This window comes from Euprymna scolopes, chromosome 24, assembly GCF_053919585.1.
Source record: "Euprymna scolopes isolate OS-2025 chromosome 24, ASM5391958v1, whole genome shotgun sequence".
In the NCBI taxonomy this organism is placed as follows: domain Eukaryota; kingdom Metazoa; phylum Mollusca; class Cephalopoda; order Sepiida; family Sepiolidae; genus Euprymna; species Euprymna scolopes.
The window spans coordinates 95,568,932-95,578,567 of NC_136505.1; positions in this window are offsets into that span (position 1 = coordinate 95,568,932).

A 9,636-nucleotide genomic window follows, 5' to 3' on the forward strand; every position below is an offset into this window, starting at 1 on the left:
AGATTCGGAAGAAAAGTTTTTTTAATAGAATACATTTGTTGTTTTCACGTCAGTTTCTATTTAACCCATAGTTGGGACCCTAACAGGTACTACCACTTCGGGTCAGAGTGGACCTGGGAGCAATGGTAATTAAAGGGTGGCTCCACACTCCCCAAAGCCCACAAGCTGGGGCCTCACCACTGGATATAGTTTAAGGTCATATCCAGGACCCCCATTTAGGGACTTTTACCCTCTGCAGGAGAGAGGCAGTCGGCGTATTCTAATGCCCCACCGACAGGGCCGTTAAAAATATGGAAAAAGACAGATATACAGACATAGTGAGTTATATAAATGAGACTAGCAGGCTACCCGGCATTGCCCGGCGATAAAATACACTTAAAAATGATATTTTGAATAATACAGATTTCGTATTTATTATTATATTATATTGGACCCAATATATAGTAATAATTTAAAAAGTTTAAAAAAAAAAAAGACTCACGCGCGACCACCGAGAATCGAAACCAAAACGTTTAGCTTCCGATTTACTTTTTCCTTTGATGTTAATACATGAGCTCTAAAGACATGTTTGCTTGCAAGGCTAAAAAATAAAACATGCACCAATAGCTATTACGTTACGCATGCACATTCGTAATGCCGCCGTTCGACCATCGGAATAGTTGCAAAACATCCCCATCTTTCCCATATTAAATGATGATTTCTAACTAATAACGCTAATATTTTTGTGCACAGGTAAAATTCTGTAAAAGTAGCGATTTGTGTTTATTTGTTTACGCTGTTATGAGTTCATGTTTATGTACGCATGCACAACCGGAAGTCGTAAACCGTAAATCCCCCACACACACATTACAAAAACCGAATGCAGAAAAATGCGCATTATTAATAACTGTCGCTTCCCTTATATTGACGTAAGTCATTCAATATGCGATGTTTCTGACAAAGGAGGTACAATTGCTGATGTTTATGTTAGAATTTGTTACCTAACAGATAACATTGGTTTTTCACTTCAAACAGTTATTCCATTTTTTTAAATTTTCACACGTTTGCATCATACTTCCCCAGCTAAACCCCAAATATAAAGTTTCGCATGCACTCGAATACTCTCTATATTAAGTTTCATGTTTGTGGACCAAAACTGACAGAGGAGTTTGGTATGCAATTTTTCTAGAACAAATATTTATATAAAGAGATTTGTGTTTACTATAACCTTTTTACGCAAATATTACGCAAGTATAAATCATGTAGGATATCTGGATGAATATAATTATAGTTAACTAAAGATAATAATCCAATAAGAAAATCGAAAAAAAAACTAATAGGGAATTAATTAAAATGAATGTTTAAAAGAATATGCAAAATAGACCTTTTATAGTTGAATACAATTCCACGACTCGTATATAACAAAGTTGTATTTCCTTTTTGAATAAACAGAAAAAAGGTTCGCCTTTTTTCTTCTTGGCCTTCGGACGAAGATCTTTTTTCTCTTATCAAAGTGTAGTATCTGTTCCGGCAGATACTGCAATCAAAGTTATATGTGGGGACAACCCCACATATCATACCATAACTCTTGGGCAATCAGTTTTATTCAATTTTGGGAAAAACCTTCATACCAATTGTCCCCCTCCCCTCATTTGCCGCATTAAAAAAAAACGGCCTTGTGTTTAATTTGCTCAGTGGGGAAGCAAATAAATAGCTAAATAGAACCAAAGGCTTCTTTTTTCTATCGTTATTGGCCTCCGGGCCAAGATCAAATTGTAGTATATGTTCCGATTCTACTCTTAAGGTTATTTGTCTTAGTCAAGGAAGGAAACACCCTCTATACTGAAACAATTATTATTTTGATCCACACCAGAGTGCCCCTTTTTGCCTTTTTTCGGGGAGCTGGTTTAATTCCACATTTAAAACGACCTTGTGTCACATTTTGCTTTTGTAAGAAAGCAAATAAATATTAATAGAAAAAAGTGTTTAATATGAATATCAATGCACAATATATATATATATATATATATATATATATATATATATAAACGCATATAAAAACGACAAACAACCACAGAATTCGCGCATAAGCCTGAAGAGTCCTAGAGTGGATGAAACGCGGAATATTCAGTGTAGCTTAATCGCCATATACATTTTATAACTTACTAACTATCTCTACCTACGCATTGAGCACTTTTGAAGTAAATATTTAAAGTTTACGCATAGATCTATACTTTCGTATATTAAGTTTATGTGAGTAAATTATGTAGTTTTATATATATATATATACATATATACATATATACATATATATATATATATATATATATATATATATGTAAGTACAGATTTTTTTAGTTTCGGTAATGGCGCGAAACATCTGAAGAAATAGAAACTTGCGTAGACGCGTAGATCAGCTTGGTTTAAATTATCATCGAGTTGAATAGCGATATCCCCCCCCCCCTGTAATATGCCAAATAAGATAGAATAGAAAACTGAGAATACGATGCATCGCAGATTTGTATTCACTGCGGGAAGCAACGTTCCAACTGCGGGCAGCGAACGTTATTGTCAGCTGTACGTCGATCGATACGCGCGACGGTTTTGTTTTTGCCGATTGAATGATTAATTTGGATATGGGAACCGTTTCGCCCAGCAAATATACTCACACTCAACAACGTCAGTGCGGTCCAATAATAACGCCCATCCTCCTTTGCGCGGAGGGCGACTTTATTAGACGTGTTATTCCGAAAGAAAAAAAAATTGTAAATAAATAATGCAGTGAATAACACGAGAATGAAATAAAACATGAAAAACGGAATATTTGTGAGGATTTGTTTCCGGGTAATTCGGATCTTCTGCAGAAGAGACCCGCCAAAAAATATGAATAAATACACAGCAATCCCCCACACACACATTACAAAAACCGAATACAGAAAAATGCGCATTATTAATAACTGTCGCTTCCCTTATATTGACGTAAGTCATTCAATATGCGATGTTTCTGACAAAGGAGGTACAATTGCTGATGTTTATGTTAGAATTTGTTACCTAACAGATAACATTGGTTTTTCACTTCAAACAGTATTTAAGCTCCATATATCAAGTGGCTTCGTGTCTTGTCTAGTACGATTTCAGTATACACAAAAGACATTTTATTACTTAGGCAACATAATTAAGCCATACGGCATAATCACATTGACACACATGTACTCGTTATAAGTTAAGCAACATTAATTATGTGTAATCCCAGATGGGTGATGATTTGATGATACAAAGCGCTTTATGCAGGAGGATATCGATTGCTTTCTACAAGAAGTGCAAAGCTTAACTTGTCATCTCCTCTGACAGGGACGCACATACGACTAGGAAGCGCCTGTGGATTTTATATTATCTATTTTATTTTTTTACCTTTCTTCGAACGATCCTACGATGGGCTCCGCCGAGGCATATATTCTGCAATCCCTCCGGATCAACATAATGACCTGGAGCATTTACTCAAAACTTACCCTAAGCCTGACACGAGGCATGTGCAGACTGTACTAAAAATGTAGGACATGTCGGGTGAGCGATGATAGATCAAAAAGCATGCACCACTAACAGCCATTCGTGAAATTTTTCCTCAGTTCTAAAACCAACACACACACACACACACACACACACACACACACACACACACACACACACACACACACACACACACACACACACACACACACATATATATATATGTAATTAATTAGACTCAAATGACCTTGTAACGGGTATTGTAACCCCACATCCGGTTTACGACTTCCGGTTGCGCATGCGTACATAAACATGAACTCATAACAGCGTAAACAAATAAACACAAATCGCTACTTTTACAGAATTTGACCTGTGCACAAAAATATTAGCGTTATTATTTAGAAATCATCATTTAATATGGGAAAGGTGGGGATGTTTTGCAACTAATCCGAATTACAACTATTCTGTCGTAATTTTCTTACAAATAATCCACTTTGACCCGTTGGCAACCTTAAGAACAATTTACCACGGCGATTTCCCCACCGCTTTCCTTCTTTTTTTTAAAAGTTAATCTCAATTGTTTTTATACATCTTTCTTAAAAAACATTTATACATTTTCTTCTGCACTACCAACATAAATAAATATTTTTTTTATTCGCGTTATAAATAAATAATCAACACAACAATAAAACGTATTGTTTTACTGTGTACGTTTTCAGCATCTCAAGTCTTTTTCGCGTTTAAATCATCCAAATAAACAATTGTTAATACCTTCTGCCTTTTTACAAAGTTCATTTCCGTATTACGTTTAAGTTATTTTAACGCAATTTTCTTACAAATAAATCTAGTTTAACCCATTGACAATTATAAGAGCATTCTACAACGGCAATTTACCCACTTCCTTCGGTTATTTAAAACTTTTATTCTCCATTTTTAATACACTTTTCTTAAAAAAACATTCATACATTTTTTCTACACTACCAAGGTATTAAATAACCCGAAAATATGTTTTTTTTTAAATCTGCGTTACAAATAAATAATCAACGCAACAATAAAACGTATGGTTTTATTGAGTACGTTTTCAACGTCTCAATTCTTTTTTCGCGTTTAAATTAAAAGATGTATAAAAATTTGAATTTAACTTTTAGTGTTATGGTATCTGTTCAGTGCACATTGACCTAGAAGTATGGCAAACCATTTATAATTCATTGGCTGTAAGTTTTTTTTTAATAATCAATTATAATAAACAGAACGACTCATAGAAATCTATCTATATTCTTTTTTTCATTTTAATATACTTTTATAGAAATATTTCTGTTATGTCACAAACATTTTTTTCTTTACATCACAAGTGTCAGGCTCATTCACTAATTCCATAGCTAATATAACATAATGACCCAACGAGTCATCGGTAGTCTAGTATATATATATATATATATATATATATATATATATATATATATATATATATATATATAATCACCTGTTTCCTGATGATTGCCGTGTACTGTTGATTTTGTGTAGTTCTAGGGGGGTCTACCCTCTCAGGCTTTGCTGTTTTTTTTTTCTATAAGAAGGAGTTTGTTTATTGCTAATTGCCTGAGGTACCTGGGCGGGGAATGCCGATCCAGCAACATAGGCATTTTTTTATGCAGAGTCAGAGTGCTCCTCTTCCGAGGCGCCGACACTTCAATCTAATTTCCGACCCTTGTGTCACATTTCTGAGAGAAATAAGTACCGTTAAAATAAACGGTAAAACTTGATAGCATTTTATTTCGGGGTTCGTTTCTACAAGAGCCACGTTTACAATCATTGATTCTCCGAAAATGGATAGATAGAAAGATAAGGAGAATGAAAGTAAGAGAGGCGAGAAAAAAAACAAAACAATTCTCGACAATAAAAACGAAGAGAGATTAAAACACACAGATCGCACACCAATCAGAATTTGACACGTTACGTTTGGCAATTTGTTGCGATCCGGAGATACGATCTCTATGCTACATGAAACGTATTCGGACATATTCAAAACTATGACCCATAAAAATATACAAACACTGTCACATCGTTCGGTGTGGCCCAGTTGTAAAATACGCTTAAATATGATATTTTATTTTATGCAGATATCGTATTTATAATTATTGAACCAATTCTCTATCGACTATTATATTTCACGCAATATATAGAAGAATATACATATATATATATATATATATATATATATATATATTTATATATATATGTATACATGTATGTATATATATATGTATATATATATATGTATGTATATATATGTATATATATATGTATGTATATATATATATACATATATATATATATATATATATATATATATATATATATATATATATGGCGTTTGGACAAGCGTTAATTCACATGCCCATCCTAGCAGTAGTCGAATAGCGTAACGGTTCGAAGTGCGGACTCTTGTCTAAGCCAACCTGGTTTCAAATTTGGCTTGTGGTAGTTCCTAGTCTATTCACACTGATAAGCTGTGATACAGCAAAACAATACTATGTCTGGATGACTATATATATATATGTATGTATATTATCTCGGTACTATCAGCTAGAATATAAACATGTAGCTCTCCCGCGTTATCAGTTATCATCTGAACCATGTCCACATGTAGATGAAAACATTAAAAAAAATACCGTAGTTAAACGTAAATCTATATTTGCGCGATGCTTAGAAATAACACGTTTTTGTCCACGTACGCCGGCTATGTTCCAGTTTTTCAAATTTGATAATTTAGCAGCTGTTTGAAGTGTGTAAATATCAAATCAAGTCTTTTTCCACGAATCTGAATCTCCTATGTATCAAGTTTAATGTCTGTAGACTTTATTAAAGATTACTCTTATACGTTTAAAAACATTAAAAAAAACTGACTGTTGTTGCCAAACATAAACCAACACTTTTTTAATATATATATATATATATATATATATATTTATATATATATTTATATATATATGTATAATTTATACTTTTTCAATATGATTGCTTCATTCATATTAGTAAGCATCTGCATATTGATATCGTTGACTAATTTTTTCTATGTCCACATACTTATAGAGATAGTCATCAACATTTCCGCGATGTGATCCATGGTGGCGTTTATTATACATTTTATTACGGCAAGGTATTTAGAAGTAGAGACCTGCACCCTGAACCTGACTCCAACCTAACGCACATGTAAACGTAGAACATCTGGATATGAAACTTGAACCTCACCATAAACAGACACTATGCACCAAAGTAGGTAATTCTTCGTTAACAAAAATAGATCAGCTTATCTTCGCAATGCGGTCATGTCCTTTGAGGTTTCATTTTTTTACACAATACGCAAGCCCTGGTTCGCCATTGAGATAAGCATCGAACGAAGACACAGTTTCGAGAAAAATAAATGTCTTCGAACACAAAGCTCAAAGACCAAGTTAGATGTTTCTCTCTTCTTGATTTTGTCTTGTTTCGGTTATTTTTTTTTTTGTGATTTTATATCTTAACAAGTAACTTCAATAGTGTTTATAACATGTAGAGTTATATATCATTTAAGTATAAAGTCTTATATTTTGTTACATCCGGGTAAATATGTTTTGACTACAACTTTTTTTTTTTGCTGAGCATCATTCGTTGCATGAAAACAAGACCGATAGCCATTAGTTGCGGGCTCTCCTGTAATGAATGAATGCGTGAATGTAGGATTGACATGAAATTCTTAAAGATAAACTAAAATGATCGAAAAATGGACTCAAATGACTTAAATAAATAAAAAGTAAATGACTTAGAAGGACTTTAATGAACTTATGGATGAATTGAATGACCTTAAAAATGATTGAATGCTTAAAAAATAAATTGAATCCTTCAAAAACAACTCTAATGATCTAGAGAATGACTTGAATGGCTTTGAGACTGACAGGTTGTAAAGTGGGTGATCATTTTACATTAAATTAATACAGAAAAGTGTTCCCCCACTTTATATACAGAATGTACTAAGAGCAGATACTACACTTTGATCTTGGCAAAAAGCCAAGAAAAGGGTATTTATTTGTTCCCCCACCGAGCAAATCAGGCACAAGGCCGATTTTAAATGTGAGGAGTGAAGGAGAAATGGGGGTCAACTCTCCGGGGAGTAGGGGAGTTAGGTAGCGACAATTGGTATGAAAGGTTGCCCCTACATTGACCAAGGTCTTATATGTGGGGTTGCACCCACATATGGTCTTTGCTGGCAGTGTCTGCCGGAACAGATATTACACTTTGATCTTAGCTAAAAGGCCAAGCACAAAAGTGTTACGGACCGACCGACCAACTGACGGACCGACCGACCGACCGACCAACCGACGGAGTGACTTATAGAGTCGCTTGCACGCGACTACAAAAAACGAAAAAGAGAATAATTTAGAAACTAAACATTAGGAAGTGATCACGTGACTAGAATTCATATTAAATTAACATGGACAGAAAAATTGAAACTTGGTTACCATATTGTTCGCTTTTTCTTTTTAACAACTCGCCATTCTTTTCGTTAGTTATGGCCTATCTATAGATTTTATCATTATTCTTTATTAGAGTTAGTTCCCCCTTTTGATCGTTATAATATTGAATTTGCCATCTATGAGTTTGTTGATTAGCAAAACAGACCTTGGGGGAAGAGTGTTACAGAGAGGGCTGTCCAGGCTCTCGATGATGACGCAAAAAGAATAGTCATTCAGATTTTGGATCCAGGTGATCCGGGAATCAAGCCAAAAAAGTAAAAATGGGAAACCTAAAACCCCCGAAGATTAGGTCAGCAGGACTGACCGAAATCTTAGACAATTCGAGGCGAAATGTGTTAGCATCATCCGTGCCAATAAAATAGAAGCAGCAGGCAATAACGAGAGGAGAAGAGAGTGGCGACCACGGGCAGGACAAGCAGACATATTATATCGTTGTCATTCTGCACCCCCACCCCTTGGGTCCTCCATGCTGTCAGCGTTGTCACTGGAAAACAAACACGGTCAAATAATTCCTTTCTGTTCGCATTATTTTAAAAGTGCATCAGATGTTTTGTGTTTACGTCTATTATGGAGGTACGTCTTAGTTATAAGGATTTATAAAAAAAAAACCGATAAGCAACTCGGCTAGTTTTTTGCAATGAAAGAATACGAGAAATCGGAAACCTTTTAAAGAAGATTTGTTTAAAAAGTAGCTAGAGTAAAACTGAGTCATCGTCTTCGTCTTTCTCTCTGTTTACTCCTTCATCTATAATATAAATCTCACCTGTCTGTTTAAATGTATGCATGTATGCATGTATGTATGTATGTATGTATGTATGTACGTATATATGTATGTATGTGTGTGTATGTATGTATGTATGTATGTATGTCTTGCAAAAACTTTTGACAGACGCGACGGATTTTCACGAGATCGATATCATTTTGAAGCTCGACCCTTAAGACGACGAATATCGAAAGATTGGCCAAAAATATTAATTACTTCATTCTCAACTTTTCTACAGGGAGGACTCGCTTCTTTCGCAGATATTTTACAAAGTCAGCGCTTCTTTTCGATTGTCTAGCCTTAATTTAAACCTACGTCACTCCTAATTCGGCGATGTGCGCAACAGCTAACGCGTCACGTTATTTTTTCACCTTCTTTTTCTCCTTCGCGGTATGGGTTCAAACATGCCTACCTACTACCACTTTTTATTTTATTTGCGCTCACAATTTTCTTTTGTTTGTTGTTTGTTTTGCTCAACCAACACCTATACAAACACCTACACTTTCTTTTCCGCCTACACGTCACGGGTTTGAGCCTGCCTGCCTGCCTACTTCAAGTTTTTTTTTTGCTCAGCACACACTTACAAACACCCAGGCAACACCAACTACCCAGTCTAGTCTATTTTTTAAATATCACCTGTTTGTTTAAATGTATGTATGTATGTATGTATGTCTAAAACTTTCGACATATGTAAATTTGAGTTCTGTACTATGCAAAAAAAAAGAAATGACTAAGTCCATCATTTGCCTGACCCCATTTAGCCCTAACCCTAACCCTAACCCTAACCATAACCCTAACCCTAACCCTAACCCCATTTAGCCCTAAAAGTTCCCAAGGCCTTAACATATTTAAATTTAATTTCATCACCATGCA